Source organism: Vanacampus margaritifer, chromosome 8 (assembly GCF_051991255.1).
Source record: "Vanacampus margaritifer isolate UIUO_Vmar chromosome 8, RoL_Vmar_1.0, whole genome shotgun sequence".
Taxonomy (NCBI): Eukaryota; Metazoa; Chordata; class Actinopteri; order Syngnathiformes; family Syngnathidae; genus Vanacampus; species Vanacampus margaritifer.
This window is the reverse complement of record NC_135439.1, coordinates 23,670,422-23,689,999: the sequence shown is the minus strand read 5'-3', so window position 1 is coordinate 23,689,999 and position 19,578 is coordinate 23,670,422. Positions and strand designations below refer to the sequence as shown.

Sequence of the window (19,578 nt, the reverse complement as noted above, 5' to 3'; positions counted from 1 at the left end):
TATATATATAGATATATATATAGTTGAAAACTTGTGTGAATGCTGAAGAGAGATATTTTGCTGTTAGCATGACAGCATTTCATCAGTTCCCATGAGCAATAGTACTTGAATACAAGGTGAGATGTACAAATGTATCAATTGACCTTTCATCTTGCTATTTACTATAGTGTGTTAATGCTACATAAAATAAATACATCTTTACTCTTTGACTGCCAGACGTTCGATCTGCTTGAAACTTTCACCACAGCTGGCCAAGGCTTTCCTCCACCCGTTTCCCCCCAAAAAAAATTGGAGAACGTCTTTTAACGTCCTTGGCGGCCCTCCGTAGGTTTTTACTTGACGTCATTTAACGTTTTTGGCAGTCAAAGAGTTGAAAAAAAATATTTTAAATTTTTTATTGTCACCCTTTAATTGCGATGAAATTCTTTCAAAGTTATCAATTATCCAAGTTGATTTTTACTTGGGCCAGCTGTTAATACTTTCTAGGACTGTCGAGCACTCTTGTATTTATGCAGATAAACCTGCGCTTCATACCTTTGGATCACATTCTACTTTTACTTTAGTCTTTGTTTACTGCATTTTTATCTTTACGACTACAAAATTCCTTCTTGTTTCTAGTGTGATGATTCATTACTAAACTTCCCCCTGTGTATGTCTTAGTGCATCCGTGTATTGCACAGAGATGTTACCATTTAGCTCGGTGTGCAGACTTAGTTCCGACCATGTCTTATTGGATGAATTGGCCCGATTGGCTGAGCACAGGAATCACACATAAATGACCAAGCAGGACACCACACTACACTGATTGAAAAATATATCAATGGAAAATAGCATCATCATTTTTTATTTGCTCATTTACTTTACTGCTTGTAGCAGCAATGTGTGATATTCATCTGCTGATTCTCCTTTTTCAAAATTATTTACTATATCCAGCCCTTTAGAAAAGAAAGAAGAAGAAGAAGCAATGATGGGCTTGGTCATATGGAATCATTGTTTGTTTGTTTGTTTGTTTTTTACAAAAGGGAAAGGGCTGAAAAACAGATGTAGAAGAAGAAAATAAACATAGAAGCACTTTTTTATTTTGATCGTCAGTACTGATTGGTTTCAATACTTGTCTGGCAGCCCTGTCTGCTTCATTTCTAGTCAAAATTTGTCAGGTCTAATGAAGCGTGGGTCCAGTTCCTTCGACCCAGCTGCCAGATGCATGTCTTTGGTGGACAGCTAAACCTCTTGTCCCAGGCAATAGTCATAAGCCTCCGCCAATTGGCGAACTCTTGGTTTTGGGCGGCTGTGCGCAAAAGCGCGGCTCTGGTCTACCTCCACACACTATGAGCTCTCAGGAGGTGGTGCTGGACTGTGGGATGGCCACCTCCCACTCTTGTGACAGGAACATTGGAGGCTGGAATCCGTATGCAGCCATGAATGGTGAACGGCCAGTGGTGGAGGAGACTAACGCGTTGTAGGCGTATTCGGCCCTCGGCAGGTGTATAGACCATGAGGTCGGGTGGCATTGACAAACCCAGCGAAGTCAGGGACTGCTTGTGATGCCCCATGGACTGTCCCTGGCTGGCTAGGGTGAGGCACACCTTGCTTGAGTCCATGGGTTCCATGGTCGGACTATTCTGTCAGGTGGGTGGATCCCAGAAATGCGGACATCAAAGAAGCTATAACTGTGGGCTTTCTCCCCTATGGCATAACCCTGACTTTCGAATTAACAACCAAACGTTTTATTTAGGTGTGTGGGAGCAGAAAGGAATCACACATCTTCACCATCTCTTCTCAGATAATATGTTTATATCATATTGCTCCAAAAATACAAAATAACAAACGGAAATTTTTTACATTATCTGCAAGTTAAAAATATGATAAAGAAACAAATTCCAACACTTCAGGGTACGCTCCAACCGCCTGGCTTAGCTAAAGATATTACCAAGCTTTCTCCGACAACAACAAAAAAGCTTTCAAAAATATATAAGTTACTTTCATATACGGGTAAAATGTCTTTACCCATCTTAAAATGGGAGACAGACTTGTCTATAGCTCCGGAATCTGACTTTTGGATTCAAGTTTGTGAAAATGCATTTAAAATGACAAAACACACAAATTTACAACTTATCCAATACAAAATTATCCATAGAACATACATTACTCAATATATGATGAAGAAAATGGGGCTCTCCGACTCCGACATTTGTCTCCAGTGTTTACAAAACACTACAGACACTTATTTTCATGCTTTATGGTTATGCACTCCGGTTATGTATTTCTGGACTAAAGTCTTAGAAAAACTTTCCGCTATCTTGGACTATAGGATACCTTTATCTCCAAACTTGTGTTTGCTAGGTGACCTAACAACAACTGACCTACCACATAAACAATTTCAATCTACACTTGTAGCCCTTACTATCGCTAAAAAAACAATTCTTGTTAACTGGAAAAATAAACAAACTCTGAATATCGACCAATGGTCTAACCTCCTCATAAATCACATTTTAATGGAGAAAATATCGGCCTCAAATAAAAAACAAATATCAAAATTCATAGAAATATGGTCTACGTATATAGAATATTTTAACCTAATTCTGGTTATTTAATTCTGCCTGTTAGCGAGAGCCACCACATTGTGATAACTTACATTGATGTCTCTGCATTTGACAGTTTGTAACTAATGGTTGTATTTTTATAGTCAGGAACCCAGTTGCTGCCAACAGGATCGAGCAGATTCACCTCCAATGGGCACTAAGGGCTAATATTCGGATTCACTGCATGCCAGGGGACTAACTCTACAGGTGCTGTCCCCCCTGGCTGGGCGTGGGCGGGTCTGCCCCTCTGTTGGCTGCTGGGTGGCGGCTGCGTCTTGGTCGTTCCCTGGGTCTCGTGGGGGGTGCTGTGTTGCGGGGCTCTCCCTGGTGTCCGGGGCGGCGCCGCCCCGGCGCAGTCCGTCGCTCTGGGTCCGGCGACGCGGGTCGGGGCCTGTGGGCCGCCGGGGTGCCCCGTGGTTCCCTCTCCCCTCCCCCTTCCTCCCCCTTGCTTCCTCTCCCTCTTCACCTCTCCCCGCCCGTCCTCCGCCTCCCTGTCTCTTCTCCCTCGTCGCCCTTGCTCCTCCTCTCCCCCTCTCTCTGCGGCCCTGCCGCTGCCTCCTGCCCTTCCTGTTGTCTCCTTCCCCCGTCCCCTCCCCCTCCCCTGTCCGCCCTCCTCCCCCTCCCCTGGGCCGGGGGTTCCATCCGTGGCCCGGGTCTCGGCGCTCCGGGGGCCGGGGGAGTGGGCGGGATTGGTGTTGTGCCCGCCCCGCTCCGGTGGGCCTCCGGGCACTTCGGGCGGGCCCCGGTATCCGGGGGGCGAGCCCCGCCGGGGTCCCGGTGGGGTGGGTGGGGGTTTTGGTGGGCGGGTGCGCCTCCCCCCCCCCCCGCCCGGTTGGGGGGGGTCCAGCTGGTCGCTCCTCTTAACTCACTGCACTAGTTTTGCACAATACATTTTAGGGCACATAACACACTTTGGGGGGGAGTGGGGCGGGGTGGAGACACCGTCTCCGCCCTGCAGCTCCCCTCCAAATTTTAATGCACCACACAACTGGGGGGGGGGGGGGATCGGTTGGGGCAGGCCGCAGTATGGAGCAGTGCAGTGTCGCCTGTCCGCCCCCCCCCCCCCATTAATTTATTTTAATGCACCACATACGCTCATTGACATGCCTGAGGGGCGGGTGGATCGGAGCAGGGGGGGATATCATTTCCCTCTGCTCCGGTTCACCTGCCCCCAATTTTAATGCACCACACACACACACTTATGTATATACACTGGGTGGGGTCACACCCACGGTTTAGGGGTAGAGTTCGCCAGTCGGCGAGCTGGCGAACTTAGTAACAGGGTTAGTTTTTCACTTAGATCATTGGGGTGACGACCGGGGCCTCTCCCCGCTGGGCCTGGGGATCGGGGGTGCCGCCCGTCCTCCGGTGCCCCCATCTCCACTTCTGCCCCTGGTGTTCCGTCCCTCCGCGTGGTGGGGTGGGCGCGGGTGCCCTCTCCGCTCCGCTGCCCGGCCCCCTCTTCGGCGCAGATGCCTGGGTGCGGTGTGTCCCCGGGGTCTGGGGTCGGGGACTGGGGGGCTGTCGGTTGGTGGGGGTGGGGGCGGCTTGGTTGGTGGGGGGGTGGTGGTGGGGGTGCCGGGGTGGGGGGTGCTGGGGTGGGGAGGGTGTCTGGGGATTTGGGGACCTGGGGGCGGTTGGGGCTGGGTTGGGGTGGGTGGCGGTAGTGGGGGGAGTGGGGGTTGTGGGCCGGTGGGGTGCCTGGTGGGCCTGCAGTGCCCCGTCCTGCTGTGTTGGGTTGGGGGCGCGGGCCGCGTTGGGGTGGGGGGCGCTTCTGCTCCGGGGTTTGCTCTCCGGCCGGTGGCCCCTGCGGGGCCCGGGGGTCGTCCTTTGGCGCGGCCGCGGCCTGGGGGGCCCTGAGGTGTTGCGCTTGCTCTGTCCTGGCGGGGGTCGACGGCTCCCCTCTTTGGTGGAGATTTTCATGCATGCTAGATCCACCACACCAGCATCTATCGAGACTCAGACACAATTTGTTTCTCCCTCAGGTCATTGATTCGGTGGAGGCTGGTGTCTGTGGATCTCACTCTGCTTCGTCTGTCCTTTCTACCTTTCCTCAGTTTCTCCTTTGGGCCCTTGAGGTTTCCCTGATTTGTTGGAGTTTAGATGTCTCTGGGGTTGGTGAAGGTTAGTGGCCCGGTGGGTGGTGTCTGGTCGGTGCTGGGCTTCGCTTTTCTTTCTTTTCTTTGGTCCCCCTTCGGGTCTCCTGGCGGCCCCACGACTCTGGCTGGATTTTGAAGTGTTCGGTTTAGGTGAACGGTATGGGAATTCTTTTTTTTTTCTTTCTCACGCACGCACGCACGCACGCACACACACGCACGCACGCACGCACAAACACACATAAAAAATAAAAAATAAAAAAAGGGAGAACAATGATGATGACATTTCAAATGATCAATACTGAGATCTCCCAGAAAAAAAAAAAAAAAAAAAAAAAGAAGCTATAACAAAAATGTATTTTAACAAAGCATACAACATTCAAAGTCCAACAGAAAACACTTGCAAACAGCAAGGAGAGAAATACTAACAAAAAGCGCTCATATAAATCACGAAAGTAACAGTAAACCAAAAGAGCCAAGAAACAGAAACTCAAAAATCACGCTATGTTAATACAAGGTTCTAGAGAAACGTGGTACAAGACGTCAAAACTATAGTTGGGCTATCAAGGAGAGCAAGTAAATAGTCCGACACTGACTGCTTCCTCAGCTGCCACTATATAAGCAGGCTGATAACAAAACGAGGAGCTTATGTGCATGTTCTAATAGCGCCACCCAGCGGTCAGGCTACTGCTGCAAAACAAAAACAAACAATGCCTGAGAGTACAGCCTGGAGCCCAGAACATGACAGATTTTACACAGTAACTGCTAATTTATTTTAGTTCAAGTTAGTTTAGTTGCTCAAATACAGGACCAATACAATACGTAAAATATTCACTACTTTGGATTTATTGGGAAAAAGTGCAGGACAGTATACAGTTGTGCTCGATTGAGTGCACTGTATGTTGAGAAAAAGGTGTAATGCCCTGTAAGATTACATGTATTTTTGTAATCTTTTGCGTGTTCAAATAAATCAGAATTGAGATCGATGAAGAAGTTTCCATGCAAGTTTTTTATTTTAGAAGCTGCATAATTGCTAATTGTAATTCAGTATTATTATGTTTTTCAGTTTTTGATTCCATATCTTTTGCATACCTTCTCAAATGATGTTTAAGATGGGCTAACCATCTAGCATGTTCTGCCCCAGGCAAATCCGGATTTGCGTCCATAGCCTGTACAATAGACTTAGGAACACTTTTCAGCACAGCTGCTCTGAAAACTTGCGAATATAGTGCAGAGTCAGTTGGCAAGTGTCCAATTTTCAACAAAAATTCCACAAGAGCACGGTCAACGAATGCAGCAGCTTCTTCGTCAGCTTTCGGAGCAAACATCAAGTCAGATATGACAATTTCCGGGATCGGGAACAATTCATCGAGGACCTCAAAGAGTGTCAAATAATTATCACGTGATAGTGCCTCACCATCCATTAAAGATGGCATTCCTGAATTAGTCATCAACACTTCGAGTTGAGAGAGAGGACAAGCGTGTGTCAAAAGCGCACGCACATCCCCCGCTGTCAAAATCTGACCTATCACCTCTCTCTGCAAAGACCTGAGCCAATTCTGCCCTCACGCTGGCAGTGGGGGAAGTCTCTGCAAAAGCACGCTTAAGTCAGAAGGTAATTAAGGCTTATACATAGTAGCAGAATTCCCGGTGGCTGGGTCCACTTTTGTCAACCTAGGTGCTTGCAAACCTACTTTAGAGCGAGTCACAGGCTGTTTAGGAGTGCTGTCTGGGGGTCTTTCAGATACGCTATAGTCAGGTGAGCCTGAAACATTCTCCACGGCACATGTCAGATGGGCCAGCTTCCTCTGTATGTCTTCAATTTGATAGCTGTTAGCCAACGCACTACAAGCTTCACCAGTCATATCATGGTCTTATTGTCTAAACAATTCATCTTGTTCAGCCTTCAATACACGGTTTTGTTCCATCAATTCGTCTTCTGCAGCTTTTTCAAAGCGAGAAAGAATGGAACGCCATTTACTACAAGCTAACTGTGGAACTTCCGCATGTCTAGTCAATTCCAAACCGAAAGCTCTCGCCTGGTTCAATTTTTCCTGCGGTTCATCTCTAATAGCCAACACTTTATCTAATGTCTGTTCTAATTGTTTCACTGAGGCGTTCGCCCGCAGCTAACGCATCCGCGGCCTGTAAAACAGAGTCGCGCGTTAGCTTCATATCAAGATTGCCACCATTCCAATCCACATCTAGATTACCACCATTTACAGTCAAAACAGGTACCTGCAAATTTTGCAGCATCTGAATAGCAGTACTATATGGTGATTCAGTAAACGGGTTCATAGGGTCAAACCTATCTCCCGTGCGAGCCTCTGCGTACGCTGGAGAAGCTGTTAGCTTAGCATCAGTCTCTTTGTCATCAGCATCATTTAACACAGCCATCCGAGCGATCTTTACAGAGCTACCCAAAGCTAACATTCTAGCATTAACCATCATCTGATCCACTTTCTTACAGTGTTGTCTGATTTTTCTTCCATTTGAAGAAAATATAGATGTCTGTTTCACCTGTTTATCCAGCGATTGCCGTTTCTTCGCACAAGCAAGTTCAACCGATTTCATCAATGATACCAAACAAACCGTAGATTGTAACGGTGGAAACCATCCTTTTTCACAACAAATGCGCATCCAGTCATTTAAAAAAATCTTCAACTTACGTCTCCGTCTTGCAGGCAGAGCCCCTACTGCGACCTCGGAAGCGCTTGCGACCTGTGCAGCCAATAACATGTTCCGAGTATGAACCGGAAGTACATTCAGGTCAAACCACTCGGTGTCACGGTCAAAAATGTCCTCCATAATGTATATTAATTATATTCAAGTCGTATTAATATTTATCAAGTCAGTGACGTCTCACTTGTGGTACCACAATTCAATAGGTCAAAATTATTCAGCAACGTTGCTCATTGCCCCCCCCCCCCCAAAAAAAAAATTAAAACAAAAAATAAAGAATCAAAAAAATAAAATAATAAAAATAAGTACAGACGAACATCAAATATCGCTTCCGCGACAAATAAATAATTATCCGGATCTATCGATTCCATAGTAAATGGCGTAATAAAGCCGTTACGTCAACCTGTTCCTTTTAATGCTGTTTTAGTTCAGCTGCGCATAATCCAACGTGACGGTACTTCCGTAAACAACGACCGTCACCACGTACGTGTATAGTTCAATGTCATAGTAAAATCTAAAATCAAGGACTTCGCATCCCTCCATAACAAAAAACGACTGCAAACTCTACTAATACTTGTTCACTCAGATCTCATATATAATTTAGCCAATTTAGAAGACAAAAAACAGCTGTAGCGATCCCAAACAGACAGAATTTCTCTACGTGGATAAACGTGTCCACTTACCGTTCAATTAATATGGCGCCAGAAATTCCATCCGTCCGTGAACATCACAGCTTGAAAACGTCAAAACGTTCGGGGTCACCATTTGTAAGATTACATGTATTTTTGTAATCTTTTGCATGTTCAAATAAATCAGAATTGAGATAGATGAAGAAGTTTCCTTGCAAGTTTTTATTTTAGAAGCTCCTAAAAGACACAGAATCAAGCTCACTCAAAAATTGGTGAAAAGCTCCAAATGTGTGTTGAATTGTGAATCTTCAGCATCTTTATAGAAAAGGTCTTACATTGGGACCTGTCCCCGCCCTTCTCTGAATCCTTAGCAGAGTTGTGATATGAAGCAGGTACAAGTTTCTGACAGAGTTACTTCCAGACTTTGGAGAATTAATGTGGACAGGCTTTGCCCTTTGGACTTTTAGACTTTACGACCTGATGACCGATGACCAGAAACTCTGACAGTATTTTAAACATACCCTTCAGATAAATCAACAGAAACCTTTTAACACATTCCTTTCTCACGGAAAGAGAGAGGACAGAGTTCAAACAAAGTTCAAAGAAATCATTATCACATCCTTATTCATCAAACTAAACATGGTTATATTTTACATCTACACATGTATAACTAAATTCAAAAATATAAAATATAAATTGAAACAGTTAAATGTCAACACCCCATAAAAATAAAAAATGCTTTGGCAATTGTTTTGATATTTTCAGTTTGAAGTGAACATGAATAGAGATGTGCGTGAATTTTTGTGACATTAAGCAAGATTTAGCTTTTGTAAATTTACTATTGTGGTGGCTGTGGCTCACGGTGTAGACGGTTGTCCCGTAACAAGAAGGTTGGCTGTTCGATCCCTGCTCTCCCCAAGTCATGTGTCATTGTGTCATTGGGCAAGGCACTTCACACACATTGCCTCCAGTTCTACTCACACTGGTGTATGGAAGGTGCGAATGTTAGGTGGTGGTCGGAGGGGCAGTAGGCACACACTGGCAGCCACGCTTCCATCAGCCTGCCCCAGGGCACCTATGGCTACTTAAGTAACTTACCGCCAGTGTGAATGTGTGAGTGCACGAATGCAACCACTGTGAAGCGTCTTTGAGTGTCCAAAAAAGCGCTATATAGATCTAATGCATTATTATTATTATTATTATATATTATATAAGTTTACATGCCCCAAGGGTATGTAAGCTTTCAAGGACAGCTGTATACATTGTTATTGTATTGTACTGGGTGTCCCAAAAGTCACACTTCCTTTTTTTCTATGTACTTTCAAGTTTCATTTGGATGAACATGAGGCCATCAACATTTGACATATCAGGCTTTGAAGGTTTTGCAAGCATTTCCTTTCCTATGACTTGCCAGTTTGAGGAGCTTTATGGCCATCACACGTGTGTCGTTTTACTCTGTTAATGGCAATTTTTGCAATATAGAATCTATTCTGAAAAAACACACAGCCAGAGGGCTTGTTACTACCATCAATGGTAAAAACACAAAATTTCTAGAGCAGGCTTTCATGCAAAGTTAGGGAAAGTCTATCCGGAGGGCAGCACTGGAACTCAACAAAAAGTCAGATACAATGGAAGAGAGATAGATAGAGAGAGAGAGAGAGAGAGAGAGAGAGAGAGCTTTGTCACATTCCCTGACTTTGTGTGAATACCTGCACTAGAATTTGGTGTTTTCATCAATGGTGGTAGTAGCAGGCCTTCTGCTGTGTGATCTGTGAATAACGGATGCTGTTTTCAGAGCTTTCTATAGATAGTGTAAATTGTATTATACGTTGGGGTAGTGTGGCAGCCATGCCATTTCTCAAATTGGCTCTGAACTGCAGTTGGAAAAAAGAAAACTTCTTTCCTGGTGGCACTTTAGCAATGCTGCTCCAATGCCAATTGGTGAGTCATGAGCAAGGGAACGATTTTGGACTCGAGTCCGAGTCACCTAATTTTGAAGATCGGCCGATTCCGAGTCCTTATCCGGTACCTTTAATTGTATTAAAGAGGGGTGGAAAAAACTTTGATAAGTTGAGTGGAGCAGTGCTTAAACTCAGTAAAACATTAGAATTAATTAAAGAACAAAACATGAATGTAATTTTAGATGGAAAACAGCGAAGAAACGCTACTGCTTATCAACAGTTAGAAAACCAAATGATGGCGAAAGGTTTTGACAAGCTGTGAACAATACTCGGAAGCAAGTGGAAAAGTCTCAAACAGAGGTACATGGCTGAGAAGCGTTGGATGGCTACCAGCGGTGAAGAACTTTAACATGATAAATGAAATACTGGGTCAAAGACCTTTGGTTACGTCGCTCAATTCCTCTATCAACAGCTCAGGTAAGTCATCTTGCGGCAAAGTCTCCTCTCACTATTCGCAAAAGATGGAAACAGGCATAAGTCGCATGTACATTTTCACAAAATTCACTTAAAATTTTTGCAACATTTCGATGGAAACCTGACTTGTTTTGTCAGAGACAGGTGTGAAATCTGACTGCTTAGTAGTAATTTGTGTAATTGCATTTTAATGCTTTGAACTTTGTCATGAAAGAATATTGCAAACTTGCTGCACTTTGGTTTAGAAGTAAGTTCAGGGCAGTATATATATTTTTTTATCTCTATTGTGTCATACATGACCTCCATCTCCTCCTCCCATGGGGCATTCTACGCCACAAGATGGACTTTTCTGCTGACTGGCTATATAGCTATGTCCAGCCAAAGAGTTTCCACTGTCTCCTTTGGGAACGGGCTGCTTCTTGAGGTCGCCAACCATGTTCCACTCTGCCAAGTAAGAGGAGCTTTGATTTGATTAACAGCCTTGAGGAGTTATTATCGGCAGCTTTTGCAAACTGGATTGTGTGCTTTGTTTGGTTGGCCAGTTAAATGTTAGCATTTTGTCTGCATAATGATTGTGTGACCATTGCCAGCCTTGAGCATGTGCTATCGTGAAATCCGACAAGATTTTCTGGAAGCTAGCATTGAAGTTGTGATACAGGGCAGTTCTTTCATATCAAACGATTGGGGGAGGTTTCAGGCCCAAAATAGAGATGTCGCTTGAATCAGAATGTCAAGCCTATCCTGGCAATCTTCATCTCTTCAGAAGTATTTACAAAATATCTGTTTTGTAAAATTCAAGATATTTTGATGTTGGGGTTGGGGTGACTAAATAATACCTAATCTGTCTAAACTGGTGATTTCTGGTAGTATGATGTGTAAAAGGAACATTTCAGTACTGGCTAAGAAATTATGCCACACATTTTGGCAACTCAAACTGTGAGGAATATGTTGTTTTTTTTGATCGGTAAACAGGAGGCCACTTTAGACAGATTGCAGTTCATGTATTCTTTTTACTCATTTATCTTCCAACTACACTTAATACTTTGTCATTTTCACGTAATTTATCTTTCCATTCACCTTAGCAGAGGTGGGCATCGTCATTGACTGGAATTGATGATTGATGAAAGTGTAGTAGCCCTTGCATTCTTCGATTTCTCTTTATGTGGCCCTAGATGCAAAGCCTCACAAAAATACACGGATTGAGAAGGACCGTGTGTACTCACCGCGATCGACTCGGTGCTAAGTCTGTGCATTATTTCAAGGCTTTGCACTATCAAGCATTCGCTGAAAGTGCACACGCCAAAAGGTGGGCACTTCCATCAATCAATTCCAGTCAATGACGATGCCCACCTCTGCATCTTAGCTTTCAGCTTAGCTTCCACGCAATTTCTCCAGAAATTGCACTTAGCCTAGTTTGTGTGTAAAATTGTTATAGGTTCACCTGACCTGACCTCTGAATAGCACTGTCCTGATTAATATTAAAGAAACCAAAAGAAGAAAACTATAGATAAACTCGCAATAAAGAATAACTTTATTATCATTGGGGTTTTTTTTAGTCTCTGCCTGTCTTTCTTTTAATCGTTGTTTGTAAGAATTATTTAAATGTCAGGTTCAGATGTAGACATTTATCAAATAAAGAGAGAAGAAGCATCTGGTTGGACACTTATATTTTCATTGGCGGATTTTTGGTAAATAAGTGTCCGTTTAAAGTTAAGGGCGACGGTGTCCTACGCGCGTTTAAACTCCGTGGAGAAGAGGGCGACGGTGTCCTGTACGTATTTAAACTCCGTGGATAAAAGAAATAGACAGAGGGAGTCTATAAAACTGAGGAAAAGGGGACTGAGAAATAGACAGAGGGAGTCTATAAAATTGAGGAAAAGGGGATAGAATAAAAAACCATAAGAATACTAGTCAATGTTGCGTGAAGAGACAGAGAGAGTCTATAACACTGGAAGAGGGCGACGGTGTCCTACGCGCGTTTACACTCCGTAGAGAGGGTGTGAGTGGAGGTTCGCTACCTCATTATTGTTTGTTCGGGGATTTAAAGTCAGTTTAATCTCCTTAAGAGAATCGCTGACTCCAACATGGAGAAAACAAATAGCAAAAAAGCCAACAAGAAAGACCCGAAACAACAGTTAACATGTAAGGACTGCAAGTTTGTAGAAAACCAATGTCCTTCTAAAACAAAACATTTAAATTTGTGGATAACGAAATATGAATTTGCTGGCCAGCTTAATATACAAAAAATATTTAACTTGCAAGATAAAATAAAGACAGACACATTTATTATTGAGAACGAGGGGAACGAATTCTACTTTCAAAGACGAGGAAAAGGTTTTTACCAAAACAGGGGCCGAGGAAGGGATAGACCTCAATTTAAAATAGGACCCGCCGGCAAGGGGCGCGGCTACGCCACAGGCCCAAAAGAAGTCACCTGTTGGTGTTGTGGGGAGACAGGGCATTTTTTGAGGCACTGTCCCCACAATAGGAATAATGCACGACTAGAAAAATCAGCTTCCCAACAGGATGACAAACAAAAAGCCATCGAAGAAAATGTGACATTAAATTAAATTAAAAAAAATCTTTATAAGTGGGCCGCTATATTGACACATGGTGTGACCCATGTGTCAACAGGGGGAATGGTAGGACAGATACACAAAATATATACGACATATGGCTTTAATTTATTCTCAAAATTTTTTATTATTATTATTATTATTTATTATCATTAACAGTGGCAACGAAGCCAGTTTGGCCGATTACATGCGAAAAACATTAGAGAAAAGAGATGAATTGAAACTACCAGAAGGCGATTGTGCTTCTCTCCAACAGGAAGAACTAGTAGCTCCAGGAGACTGGGTACTGATCCGAAGCCTCAAAAAGAAGCACTGGAATTCTCCAAAGTGGGAAGGCCCTCATCAAGTGCTACTGACCATGCCGACGGCCATAAAGATTGAAGCAAGGAGCACTTGGATACATCTTACGCATTGTAAAAAGGTCATCTCAACCGACAAACCCAACAGGGAGGGTGAGCGAAAGTCTGATTCAAAGGTGGGAGCAGATATATAGAATCTGAAAATACCTGCGGTCAGTGAAGTTTTCCAAGACGCCTAACCTAATTAGGGGTTCTCGGTCGACATGGCTATTGTGTGGATAAGATTTGCGGTACTATGTTGTGTGGTCTTTGTGACCGTGAAGGCTATTCATTCACCAAATCACGCACTGATAAACAAGAATAGAGGATTTTCATATGGGTCACACCCAATAAAAATGTAGACCGAATCAACTACATCCATTACAATGTACAAAAATTGGGGAATTATACTGAAGAAGGATTTATAGCTGTCAGAGAACAATTGGCTGCAACATCACTCATGGCGTTCCAGAACTGCATTGCGGTCGACATGCTACTGGCAGAGAAAGGTGGCGTTTGCGCTATGTTTGGGGACCAGTGTTGTACATTTATACCAAACAACACATCTCCGGATGGGTCCCTCACGAGAGCCATTGAAGGCCTGCGCACCCTGAATCGAAAGATGAAAGAACACTCAGGTGTGTCCACCTCAGCATGGGACGAGTGGTGGGAAAAAAAACGTTTGGAAAATATAAAAGTTTAGTATTTTCTGTCATGATTTCTATGACTCTGTTCACCTCAATTCTTGTGCTGTGTGGATGTTGTTGTATTCCCTGCATTCGCGCATTACTCGTCCGACTTGTCTCAACCGTCGTCGCTCCCACAAATTCTAAATTACAAGAGATGTACCCTTTGCTTATTTCTGCAAATTATGGTGATGGAGGGGACACTAATGACCAAACCAATGATGAGATAATTTCTCCTGCCGTCCTATTTTACACACCTTAAAACTTAAAACATAGAAAGGGGACATGATGGAATGTTTAAGTTTGTCATCCAGTAAATGATTCAACTAAATAAAACCTTTAAATCAAAGTTCTTTTGATGAAAAATTTTTTGGAGGCAAATGTAGAATAAACAGGAGGGAAATGTAAGAATTATTTTGGAGGATTATTATACATTTGCCGTGTTGAAGTAAATTGCCTCTTGGGAAACACAAGTCAACGTAATAGTGTAGTAATTTCTGTTTAGGATTGCTATGTATTGCAAAGGAGTGTTATTGTATTTGGTGAAGTTGCAAGTGGACGACTCAGCTGCCGAGTGGGGACAACTGATAAGAAGACGTGACGCACGTCAACGCCAGGGTCCCTGGACTTGCATGCCGCATTAGAGAGTGTGAAGTGTGATAGGAGTTGTTTTTCTCTTTCTGTCATGTAATCAGATGCCCCGATTAGTACATATAAGGGGACTATTTGAATGATGAATCAAGAGAGACTCTGTACCGATCAAACTGAGGCTGCAGTTAACTCTTCCTCATGAGTCCTCATGAGTAATAAATTTGGAACCAGATGCTTCTTCTCTCTTTATTTGATAAATGTCTACATCTGAACCTGACATTGTTAAATATTTTTTCCACGATGTCTCTAGTGTTTGTGCACTGGTAACTTATCAGCACATCATTGTTCTGTCAAACAAAATGTCATAATTTTGTTCAGCAGTTAGTTCTGCCAAAGACAGGAGAAGGAGACATGTCTCGAAAACATGCAGGGAGTGGAAAAAATTCAAAGAGCGTATTGCACATTGAAAATGAGTGTTGGACGGCTGACAGTGGGAGGGGAAACTGGGTTGATAGTAAAGAAGTGGTACAGTGACAGAAATATGAGGACATGTCACATTGTACTACCGCCTTTATTTTATTTTATTTTTTAGATGTTTGTTCTCACTCCAGTGGCCTGTCCCTTGAGACAGAGAGGAGAGCTGAGCTGTGGGGAAGGATGATGAGAGACGGAGCGAGAATGAGTGAATGTGAAGGGAAAAAAAGAGTGGTTATTGAAAGAGTAGGACCATGTGATATGAGGCCCGTGGCTGAGGATCTCCAGGGACAAGCCTGTGGGCTTTCAGAGATAAACATTAATAATAAAACACTAATTCCCATTGTCCCCCTTTCTTTCATTTCTCCTTATTGTCTAGCAGTCTGTCATGTTTTTGTTTCTATTCTACAAGACTGAATTTATTTCTCTTAATATCCTTTCTGACCACACCACTCATTTTCTTTCTCCCTTTTCTTGACTTTAAAAGGTGAAAAAAATATTTGTTGACTTTTTGTAAACTAGTATTTTTACTTGAAATTAGGACGCAGTGGATGCACGTGTGTGTGTGTGTGTGTGTGTAGACTAAACTAGACTAAAGCCCTCATTAATAAACATCTGAGACTAAATCAGTATGCATTTTCGTTAATTAAAACTAGACGAGAATGTATTTCCCTTAATAAAAAGTCTATGAACATTTTAGTTCATGAACAACAACGAGATCAAATCTTGACTCTGCTAGTGTGTCACTGTCATGTGACACACAGTGGCACACCTTTCAAATCTGCAACTAGTGACACATGGGGCATAAACACATGGGGCAGACAGAAGGTGGATTGACGGTAAACGGTAAAAAAAAAATCTAGTTATAACGTATTTTTACATTAATCCAGCGGGTAGAACGTCCCAACAATAATGTTAATCCAACCGCTAACTAATGCTGGCTAATTTACGAGCTCATAACATGGAGCCATAGTAGCAACTTGTTGATATACTGTAATTGTGTGTCGAGTTGTTTTTTATTAAAAAGATGAGAGAACATTTTATGTGAAATAGTTGGAGATCTGAAATGTTCAACATTATCTGCTGTCAAAAAATATACAGGGGTAAAATGATTGTCCTGACTAAAACTAGACTAAAATGTTGACAGTTTTTGTTGACTAAAACTAGACGAATAAAATTAAGTTTTCTTGGACTAAAATAAAGACTAAAATACTAGATTTATAGACGACTAAAAATAGACTAAATAAAAACGGGATGAGGCTGACTATGTTTAAAAACTAACAAGCGTGATTGAAACTGGACTAAAACTGAGACTAAATTTACCAATGGCGGATAAAAATAGCACTACACTAGCGTCAGTGTTAAACATTTCATTCCGCCAAACTTAACTCTGGTGTTTTAACACTTATGAGTGTATTGCACTAGTGTCAGTGTTAAAAATGTAACTCAAACTACACTTTACTCTTCATTTATATAGCGTTTTTCCTCCTTAGAAGGCTCTCAAAGCACTTTACATTTTGACTACTGATGACAGCGATCATGAGTAACAAGGGGTTCCGTATCTCGCTCAGGGATGCTTTGACATAGTAAAAAAGGCCTGGGATCAAACCCACGCTCTGAAACAACAACTCTACCACTGAGCCACACCAGCGACAACTGGATATATCGCTATTGAAATGTTGACAGTGCGCTGGAAAATGGAAAGTTTCTCCTTCACCAGAAAGGAGGGTGTGGTCAATTTAACAGTAAAGGTAGTGCTATTGAGGTTACACCCAACATCTAACCCAACACGCAAGGAAATTTACTCCAACAGTGTAACTTTTTATCCTAGCAGTGTTAAAATAACAGTGCTTACTGCATACAGTATTTGATAGAACACTGGAAAATTAAAACTGACCAATTTGCTGTGCAAAAAGGAACACAGAACATTGCAGCTTCAACGATAATGCAAGTTTTAAGTATGTCAGACACATTGCAAACCAGATGAACAGGTAACCAAAGGTACTTCTTTGTACTGTATGTTTTGACAAATCCCCTAGGATTGCCACGGGTTAAGGTTCAGCCACAATGGGGGGATCTCATCATGTGGATTTAGGTGTTTTGTGTTTTTCTTATGTCTTTAGTGATCAGCAAATTCATTTAATGGAAGTGCATTGTTTGTAATGCAATTTTGTAATCAGAATGGGTTCCTCAACCCACATGTTATTCATAAATACAATAATTGTCAGTTTTAGTGGAATAAAACTGAACTGCATCAACTTAAAACTCAACACCATGGAGGTGTTTAAGTATGTACTTATGTTACATTTCTCCCCCTCTTTAGAAAAGCGTCTGTTATGAATAAATTATACATCTGCTGCTCTGTGGCACTATTTTCCTCATATGCTAGGCTAATTTGTCTCTAGCTTTATTCTTTGCGCTGCTAGTGCTACTCAAAGGCATTCAGAAAATAAAGAGTCATTCATTGCAGCTGCTTCACTGACTTTGACTTGATGTGAAACATGTTATAGATACTGAAGTTGAATCAGTAACTGTAGCGTGAATTTAGATAGACGTTGGTATCCATGCTATCTTAAAGTACATATCATAAGTTGGCTAGGAGCAGTGGCTCAATCATTAGAATAATACAATAGTGATGACACCAATGTTATCATCCACCAGTGTTAATAGTGTTTCTTTATCATTAACGTTAATTGTACTTGTTGAAAGTGCAATACTTTCAATAAAAATCAGCATTGTATGTAATGTAGAGTTTAGCATAAGTAATTGCCATTGTGAACAGTTGTTTTGCCAATCAGCATGAGGAATGATATAAATTCAAAAAGGATACTTAACTATCCACACATAACCATTCTAATGCACTTTGCCTTGTGTTGCTGCTTTTATTATGATTGGATTCCAATGGGGGTTATTGTGCTCCCCAAAAGCGTTTAGGGAAACAGAATGACTCACTTCCAGTGCTTCACTCATCCTCGGCCTGACCTGTAAAATGGCACCTGTTCACTCATGATTTTGATGATCGGGACTTGCCAAAAATGACCGTGTCGGATGTCCATCAATTGAGCAGCACTGAAATATGGGGTTCCGTTAGTGCCAAAAATATGTCGTCATGCCTACTTAGTGTCGATGTCTATTGGGCGTGTGACATATGTCTGTGTCTATCGTGTATGCAACGTGTCGTTGCTACTTGTCTATGTTAAGTGTTGTTGCTAAGTGTCGTGCAACGTGTCTTAAAGTTTCATTGCTAATTGTTATTCTTCACCTCTCTCTCTCTCTCCCTCTCTCTCTCTTTCTCTCTCCAGCCATTCATCACTCCAGCCATCCTTTTTTCCCTCAATTAAAAAAAAGCACCGTTTTAATAATTGGAACACATTTTGGCAATACAGTATTTTTTTTTACCCATGCGTGAAAATTTAATTGAGCATGTACATAATGTTATAGACAAGTTGCATATACAAGTAGCAAGCCCCGTAGCGATTGTGAGTAAAAAAAGTTAAATTTCCCAGGTCTCCGATGTTTGCTGAGGCTGAGTAAAGCGCTGGAAGTGAGTCAGTCTCTTTCCCTGAACGCTTTTGGGGTTCGCGCATCACTCTCCTTGCTGTGCCGTTTACGTAAGATGAACCTGATATATATATTTTTTGTTTTTTTGCAATTAAGTGCTGAGTTTTTGCAACATGGCAAACAGCGCTGGGTGGCACGCAAGTGATGTTATGGAGCACATGGAGGAGGGGAGGGATGGAAAAAATGGGCACTAACGGGTGGACAAACTGGACATGGGGAGAACACGCAGCAACACAAACACGCACACACAATACTTCACGAGAAACAAAATAGAATGGAGCCACTGCTCTCGAAGTCCAAACTGTCAAAGTGACACCCAAGCGAATACTGACTGCACAAATAGGGAAACTACTGTACTGTTATGGCGAACACTAATGCATCGTGGAAAATGGATGGAGAGACAAACTATGGCGAGTTGGTGCACTACACGAAAGATTGCCTACCCCCATTCCTTACCCTAACCTCATATGCAGCATTGCATGTGTCAATTTGTGTGGAGGTTATTTTGCATTTTAACTGACTCATGGCAAAGGAGTAACAATTTATTTGTTTTCTCAGGTATGCACATACTCATGTCATGTAGACCACTTTACACTGTGTTTCAGCCTCCATGACAACAGTGAATCTCTAATTGACGACAGTGAACGCTGCTGTGGCTTGGTTACTATGGCATCACTCAGTGGGAGGGGGTCTTTGAGAGCTTGCTGATTGCTGCTGTTTGTTCATCCATTATTCTGCACTTTTTTTTCTGCATTTATGAGCATCATCACTGTGCTTCTTATTTCCTTTGTATTTCCAGATTTCCAAGATGTTGTAGAATTGCACATGAACAACTGTGTGTGTAGTGCAGCAACTAACAGTATTTGATATCAAACTTAGTTTTATGAATATAGTGAGCCGTATGTACCTGTAATGTATTTTCAGTTTTTTCAGATAGTTACACCCAAGAAGTTAAAGGACCTTTGTCCAATCATACCTCTCATATCAT

At 42.5% G+C, this 19,578-nt stretch overlaps 1 protein-coding gene across 3 annotated transcripts in view; it reads left to right on the top strand.

The window, feature by feature from the left end:
* LOC144056163 (receptor-type tyrosine-protein phosphatase gamma-like) overlaps nucleotides 1–19,578 on the top strand; it is a 426,470-nt gene that overhangs the window by 296,631 nt on the left and 110,261 nt on the right. The window lies entirely within an intron of this gene.